An 8,827-nucleotide genomic window follows, 5' to 3' on the forward strand; every position below is an offset into this window, starting at 1 on the left:
AGAGCCCCCTCTCCAGGTCTGCAGATAGGACAGGTGACCTTATAGTTGGAGACCATCCATTACAATTTACTATGTGATTTCTCTCTGAAGAATGCAGGTGAGAGGACTCCTACTGGTCACCTCTGCAAAACACAATGGGAGTGGATGAGCTGCCAAAGGGTTTATGAGTCGCGATTGCACAGGTGAAAAGCCTGAGAGGAATGAAGCCACTGGCCAAGTTCTGAGCATGAGTGAGCGGAGGGGCAGACAGCAGACTGCTTCTCATTTCATCACCCTCTCCAGCGCCCGGGCCCCGGCTGCAGGGTCAGGAGCGGACAGGAGACCTGAACAGTTCACTGGCGACCAGCCGAGGCCTCTGATCCCATTCAGTCACTCTTCAGACACAGCCACCCCTCCCACCGCATTTCCAACAATCCACTTCCGACTACCTTTTTATGACTTTACAACACAGTTTTTCCTCGAATTTTATGGCATTTCATTAAAGCCGCCAGAAGGTGATACTGCCCCTTTTCTAGGAGTGAAATAAATTCAAGTTTTATCGCTTCTGGAAATGCCCGAGCAGCTGTCAGGACGTTTGATAGATTTTCTCAATTACAGGACTTGTGGAGCATTTTATACTTACATCTGCACAGAAGCCCAACCGAGTAGATGCTCGTCGCGCCTCCCTCTCTTTAATCTCGTGCATCTTTTTCCTTTTAATGACCAATTTGTTATTTTCTCGCTTTTATTTCTCCTTACATCTTTTTTTTTTCTGCATTTGTTTCTCTTTTTTGCTGTTTGGGTTAGAGAATGATGCCTTTTTTATACAAACTTACATTGTTTGTAGAAGAAAAGGGAAGGGGGGAAAACCTAACCATGATCTATAGAAGAAAAAAGAAGTAGATTAAAATTTAAAAGCAAATCAATTTTCCATGGGGAACTTACAGCTAATATAAGGTACACTTTGCACATGCAGTATTTATTAATGTGACATGACATATGTTGAGTTTTTTCCTAATGGGATAGAGGCTTTGGGTTGTGTGACTTTTTACACTAATGAGGCTGTTCATTGGTGTTTTTCTTCATTATCAACATGGAAAATATCAGCTTTCAGTGACAACTTCGTGGATTATTCAAAACTACAGAACCATGGTCCCAATGGATAAAACAAATAAAAAGGCTAATGTGTAACGTGGACCAATAGAATGTACAGACAGACTGTGGTTAAGGCAAGAAATTTTATTTCACAGACTTTGAATGTATCATTTTGTGGACAAGAGAATAAGCTTCAGAAAGCAAAGGGGGTGATCACAATGTCTGTTTTCATAGAGATGCTTTTCCTTAAATAACATTTTAAAACAATGGGGTAGAGGGGTTGAAGAAGGCAGAGGTCGTCCAGGTCCATGCGGTAACCGTTCCCGCGAGCCAGCCCCGACTCCTGGGGAAAGGGCTCCCGCTGAGCAGCCTGGCTGCCTGCCTCCTCCGGAGCGAGCAGCACGCATGCCTGGGGATTATAGAGTGATGGGTGACATGGGTGACTACAGCGTTCATGAGGACTGGAACGAAGCCACCAACATTTACTTGGTAGTGATCCTCGTTAGCTTTGGTCTCTTCATGTATGCCAAGAGGAATAAAAGGAAAATTATGAGAATATTCAGTGTGTCACCTACAGCAGAAACTGTCAAAGCCCAACTTTTATGACACAATGAGCAAAATTCGTTTAAGACAGCAAGTGGAAATGTATTCCATGTCAAGGAAGTATGACCATCAACAGCCACAAAACCAAGCTGACAGTGTGCAGCTCTTGTTGGAATGAAATCTCAGAAAATGAGCAACATACGTAATTGTTAAACAGTATGGTAGCAAACTCCTAATTCCACCAAATCATGAACAGCATCTTTAAAAAATCTTCTGTCTCCATAAGATCACTTTTCTTACGACTTCTATCCAAAATGTTTGGTGTGTTTTGTTATACTTTTTTAAATTGCATCTCTGAGTCATTGGTTACACAAACTAAAAATGGCTCAGAAGACCTGAAAACAGGAAGAAAGACTATAACCAGAGATGGTGATTTTACCTTGCGAACACCTTTGATTTTTTTCAGGATGCAATCAGTCAGGAATGAAACCCCACCTTTGGAAGCGAGACTCTGAAACTTATGCCACTTTGAGCTGAAATTTTTGCAAAATAAAAAATGAAAATCCAGTCATTGGTATAATTTCCTTTCAGATTATATTCTGTGATAAATGTAATATGGATAACTGACTGATTTGTGTACTCATTGCTATTGGTTACCACTCTTTAATTGAATTACTACTCGCTTCTTTAGAACTTGCATAATGGACTGTCTTTCTGTATCATGAAGCATACCCATCTGCTGATTATGGAAGCCTTCTGGAATTTTTCCCTCTTGTGTTCCTAGGAGGGTTTTTTGCCTTTTTTTTTTTAATTCTAGAGTTTCATTTCCACCACAAGAGTCTTCTTTAGACCATACTGCGGCCAGCCATGTTGCCAAATAAATGGGCACCTCTATAATTGGTGTTAGCAACTTGCTTTTCATTATATGACTATCGATATGTCTAGTTTCTTATGCTTTCTTAGCATAATAAGCTTCCCCGAAGACTAATATCTTATACCATTTTCTACTGTACCGTACATTGAAATGTTTTTACCTACTTTGTCATATTTATTTAAGTAAAAGCTGATTGGAGGTAGTGGCAGGGAAGTTTAACTGTCCATGTAACTGGCCAAGAATTGGTTTTTGAATCCAAGATATTCTTAATTCTAAGAGGGTTAATATGTCAGCATTATTTTCTTTTCCCTTTATAATTGTAAAGTAAAAGAATATTAATTTTAAATGAAAAGGTTTAGACCAAATAAAATCATTCAGGAAAATTGCATTTTATTTTAAAATTTAATTATATCATTCAGAAATGTATATATTGTCTGAGGTGAATTGTTGACCAAATGGAGTAATTCTTTCTTAATTCACAAGTGAGTGAATGCACTGCCGACACAAAGAATGAAAAACCATGTAAAACTACAACCGTGAATAACTAAAGTTATAATTACAGGCTGGGGTAGCAGAGTGGCAAGGAGACAGTCTTCTTACACTTTGCTTTCCTTGAGGAGACACTGTATGTTTCCATCAGCAGAGAATGTAATAGAGCAGGAATCGTTTACTTGCTGTCACTGACATCTGGCACAATCTGGGCAAATTACAAACCTGGCCATCTCAGATGGTTTGTATAGTGTACATAAATAAATATAAATCACACAAAAAAACCCCACAATGGGGTATTTTTGCAAACATTACTGAGTAAAACCTCCCCAAAGATCCTGGAGGGTAGGCAAGATGAGTGTTATTACCCCCATATTAGAGATGAGGAAACTGAGGCTCACAGTGCTTTACCCAAGGTCAACAGCGGTCTTAATTTTATCCAGCTCTTCTAATCCAGCTCTTCTTCCTCTTTGGTAGGTCCCTCACAATATGACACTCTCAACAAGAAACAGTTAATTCCTCGGTTTCTATAAAGAATGCCCTAGAAATACCTTACATGTAACTCTAAAGTCCTCAAATTGTGCTCACACCAGTCTCCCTGAATTTCCCCTCAGTCATTTTTTAATTCCATCACCCTGTTTAATTTTTGTGTAGCTCAAACCACATTCTGAAATTACATTCCTTATTTATTTACTCACCTATTTATTTTTGTTTCAGTTGTCAAGTGCTGTGTAACAAACCACCCCAAAACTTAGTGGTTTAAATAAATTAAAAAATTACTGCTTCTAACAAGTGTGTGGTTGGCTGGGCTCAGTTGGGTGGTTTTTCTGCCCAACAAGATGTAGGTGAGGTCACTTATGTGAGTTTTTTGTGTGTTTTTGTTAAATATATTTTTATTGATTTCAGTGAGGAAGGGAGCGGGAGAGAAATAGAAACATCAATGATAAGAGAGAATCATCGATTGACTGCCTCCTGCATGCCCCATGCTGGGGATCAAGCCCGAAACCCGGGCTTGTGCCCTAGCTGGGAATCAAACCCTCACCTCCTGGTTCATATGTCAATGCTCAACCCCTGAGCCATGCCAGCTGGGCTTATGTGGTTTTGTTGAGCTAGGAGCTTGGTTGAAACATCCAAGATGGACTCTTATCTTCCGACACTTCCTCCATGTGACCGGCCTTTCAACACTCAGCCATCAAGTCCAAGCTTCTTTACAGCATAGCAGTTGGCTTCCAGAAAGGAACATGCCAAGAGCTAAATGCTCCATGTGCAAGCCCTTTTCAAAGCTTCTGCTTGCGCAAAGCAAGCCACCTACCCAAATCCAGAATCAGTTGGGGAGAGGGCTACCTAGGGATGTGAATGTCAGATGTGAATCATCAGAGACCAACAAATCACAGTGTACTCCAGTACTGAGAGAGGAAACCAGTGCTAGGATGTCATCTCTATGAGGGTAGACACTTTGTCTTGCTTACTGCTATAACCTTAGCATTAGAACACCACTTGGCAAATGATATAAGCTCAAAAATTATGAATATTTATTAAATAAATGACTAAATGAATGAGCCATGCCCTATTAACTTCATCTCTTTTTATTAGTATAAACTTTTATTAAACCCTAACCACTTATGCCCCTTCCCAGGCATTACCACTCTTGAAAGGTCACCACTCTCCTGACTTCTAATGCTATGAATTCATTTTGCCTATTTCTGAAATTTTGTATAAATGAAATCATATAGTACATACCCTTTTGTGTCTGGCTTCTTTCATTACCATGATGTTTATGAGATGAATCCATGCTGCTGTGTGAAGCTGCAGCTACTCATTCTCATTATTGTATAGTGGTCCACAGTATGAATGCCCATCATGTATTTATTCATCCTACTGCTAACAAACATTTGAGTTGTTCCCAAGTTGGAGCTATTATGAACAGTGTTATAAATATTTATGTTCATGAATTTGGGTGAAAGTATGCATTTCTCCTGAGTATATCATCTATACGTGGAATGGCTGAGTCCTAGGATAAGCATCTACTCAGCTCTAGAAGATACTCCCAAACAATTTAGCCAAGTGGCTGAAATGTACACTCCACCAGCAACAGATGGGTGTTCAAGTAGTTCCACAGTCTCACCAACACTTAAAACTATGTCTCTTTCATTTTAGCTTCCTGGGGGTGGGTAGATGTATCACACTGTGCTTTCCATTTGCTTATCCCTGACAATTAATAAAGGCGGTTTATTAGTTGGCTATGGCTGCTGTGATAAATTACCATACATTTGGTGGCTTAAAACACTATAATTTATTCATTCACAGTTCTGGGGGCTGAAACCGAGGTGTCAGGAGGGCTGTACTTCCTCCTTGGTTCTTCCAGCATCTGGTGGCTGTTAACATGCTTTGGTTTGTGACTGCATCACTCCAACCTCGGCCTCTGTTGACTATGTCCCCTTTGTTGTGTGTGTATGTCAAAGCTCTCTCTCTTATAAGGACACATGTAATTATATATAGGACTCATCCAGATTTCTTTTCCCATATAAGGTAATATTCACAGATTCTGGGTATAGAAATTGAAGAATAGATCTTGGAAGGACCATTTTCAGCCTACAGGTGGGCACTTTTAATCTAGATGTCCTCTTCTGTGAAATGCCTGCTCTTTTATCCACTTTTCTATTGGGTGGTCTGACCTTTCTTATTGATTTCTGAATACAAATCCTTTGTCAGGTAGACGTATTGCAGATTCTTCTCTCACTCTGTGGCTTGCCTTTCCACTCTTTAATAGTGTCTAGTTCTTACTTTAATGTAGTCCAGTTTATCTCACTTTCTACTAGATTAATAAATAGGTTCAGAGAAGCCCAATGACTTTGCCAGGATGTGTATCTGATTAAAGGGAAATGCTTCTGTTCAACCTTGTGTCCATGTTACCAAAGTTCATTAATGGAGAAATTGGATTTTAGTGCTATAAAACCACAATGTATTTCTAAATGTTTCCTCTGACATTTCAAGATTTTTGTTTTAAAATAATGACATAATAAAATTTTAAAAATTTGGTTTCTCCAAATTACAGCTAACTTCTTTGCTAAAATTGAGAAGCTGGTTCTAAAATTGATATGGAAATCAAGAGACCCAGAAGAGCCAAATCTTGATAAAGAAAAATGAAGTAGGAGGACTCACATTTCCTGATCTCAAAGCTACAGTAAATAAGACAGTGTGGTATTAGCTTAAGGATAGATCAATGGACTACAGATCAATAGACTAAATTTTAGAGTCCAGAAATGAACCCACATATCTTGGTCAACTGATTTTCAACAAGGGTCTAAGACCATTCAATGAGGGGAAATAGTCTTTTTAAAAAAATGGTGCTAGGACATTAAAAATCATTGAATTGTATACTTTAAATATGGGAAAATGGACAAACACATCTTCTTGTTCTTGGAAAACCATCTTTATGTCACATTCTATTCATTTGAAATTTATAATAAATTTAGCAGACCATTATCTGACACAAAAGATATATCATGTAAATGAATGGTGTAAACATAATTTTTTTAATGTTTAAGAAAACTCATTGTACCTTTTTGTTTTTGTTGTTGACAGTATTACAAATGTTTCCCATTTTCTCCCTTTTTGCCCCCCTCCAGCCAATCCCCACCCCATTCCAGACCTTCCCCATACTATGGTCCATGGCTTATGCATATCTATATATATAAAAGGCTAAGTGACCGATCGACCAAATGACCAAACGACCTAACGACTGGTTGCTATGATGTGCACTGACCACCAGGGGGCAGATGCTCAATGCAGGAGCTGCAACCTGGTGGTCAGTGCACTCCCACAGTGGGGCTCATGGCTGGCAAGCGAAGCTGTGGTGGTGCGAGCCTCTCCCACCTCCACCACAGTGTTACCGAGTGGTGGCGGCAGCAGGCACAGCGGGGCCAGGATGAGCAGGAGCAGAGCAGCAATAGGCTTGGGCTTGGGCTTGGGCTTGCGCACTACTACATTCCTCGGGGGATGTCGGACTGCCGGTTTCAGCCAGATCCCCGCAGGCCTGGCTGAGGGACCCCACCTGCCAAGGATAGGGCCAAAACCGACAGTCCGACATCCCCCAAGGGGCCCCTGATTGCAAGAGGGCACAGGCCAGGCTGAGGGACCCCTTGTGCACCAGGCCTCTATGTTCTTCGGTTAATCTTTTTTGACCCCTATCCCCCACCGTTGTACTTTTTTAAAATGCAACTTTTGTCCAACTCTATAGCTTTGCTTACCAGGTCATAGTAACGGATACCTATGACTTTCTTTACCTAGACAAAATCCTGTCATAAAGAGTTCAGAACTTCCTTATTTTTATACTTATAGTGCCCAGTGCAGTGCCTGGCAAATAGTATACATTCATTCAATAAATATTTACCAAAGGATCACTGCTTCAATGTACATATTCTAAATACTTCTGAATACATTTACCTAAAAGCAACTACTATGCACATCAAAAATTATTTTTATTTGCTTTTAAAATCAACTTTATAAAGAAAACTTTTATGACTTTCTTCTAGCTATATGTTTGTGTAAGTTATTAAACTATACATCCCCACTTTGATTTTTCACTAATTCAATCCTTTCCAGAAATTAATCTGAAATAGTAAAGTTTCACTATGCTAAACTAGTATTTGTGTTTTCAATTTTGGTTTTAAATATGCATATACTTGGATCCAGACTTTTCATGCCCCATAAATTCACCACTGAATTAGTCATGATGATCCAAGGAAGTTGGAAGTACATATAAATATACCATTGGTTATATCTGCTTTAGTACTAATGTTAGTACTTAAATGGGGTGGAGGATACTCAGATGTTTGTTAAAATATCTTTTATATTTCCTGTACATTTTTAAAATTTTTCAAAATTAATAAAGGAGGAAGAAACAGTAGGAAGCTGCTTGAGGGGTGTTGAGTGAGAAGTTGTTCTGGCCCTGACAGGATGATCTGGCAGTAGATGGGGAAGGCAAGGACAAAGGGTCAAACTTACAGAAGGAAGTTGCTGAAATATGTGGATGAGAGTCTGCAGCTAAAAGACCAGCACTGGGCTCATCTTTTACCTACATGTCATAGTGAGTTGGTGGTGTTTTTCACTTGTGGATCAGCGTGCTTTTTTAATCCTCAAACGAGGATATGTGTTTTGTTTTGTTTTTTCATTGATGAGAGAGAGAAAGAGAAACATCAATGTGAAAGAAGAACGTTGATTAGTGACCTTCCTGTATGCACCCTGAAAAGGGATCAAACCCACAACCTAGTGAAGGTCTGGTACCCAGATGTAGGTCTGGGTCCTAGGACGGAGGTCTAGGTCAGGGGCAGGACCTCTGGATCATGGAATGGTGGTCTGGACTACTGTGGATATCTAGATCCTGATAAAGGACTAAATACTGGGTCCAAGGACTGGCCCTGGGATGGCATTCTGTGCCCTGGCATGAAGGTCTGGGAACTGGATGGAGGTCTGAACCCCGGATGGAGGTCTGAACCCCGGATGGAGGTCTGGGTGCTGGGAGGGCAGTTCGGGCCCCAGAGGGAGGTCTGTGCCCTGAGTGGAGGTGTGGCGGTAGGATGGACCTCTAGGTCAGTGGTCGGCAAACTGTGGCTCACGAGCCACATGCGGCTCGCGAGCCGCAGTTTGCCGCTCTGCTGACTAATGAGTTTTCCGACCACTGCTCTAGGTCATAGAATGGTGGTCTGGACTACGGATGGAGATCTAGCCCCCTGATACAACACTGGATTCTATGTTTGAGGTCTGGCACCCAGGATTTCCTTCTGGGCCCTGGCATGAAGGTCTGGGATCCGCATGTAGTCTGATTCCCTGATGGAGGTTTGGGTC

The 8,827-nt window shown here is 40.7% G+C and overlaps 1 pseudogene across 1 annotated transcript; it reads left to right on the top strand.

The window, feature by feature from the left end:
• Nucleotides 1–1,479: 1,479 nt before the first annotated feature.
• On the top strand, nt 1,480–1,795 carry LOC307106583 (small integral membrane protein 19-like; annotated as a pseudogene). Its single transcript has one exon. The product of its transcript is annotated as a small integral membrane protein 19-like (transcript).
• Nucleotides 1,796–8,827: the final 7,032 nt, after the last annotated feature.

The sequence above is a fragment of the Cnephaeus nilssonii genome, assembly GCF_951640355.1.
Source record: "Cnephaeus nilssonii genome assembly, chromosome: 10".
NCBI lineage: Eukaryota > Metazoa > Chordata > Mammalia > Chiroptera > Vespertilionidae > Cnephaeus > Cnephaeus nilssonii.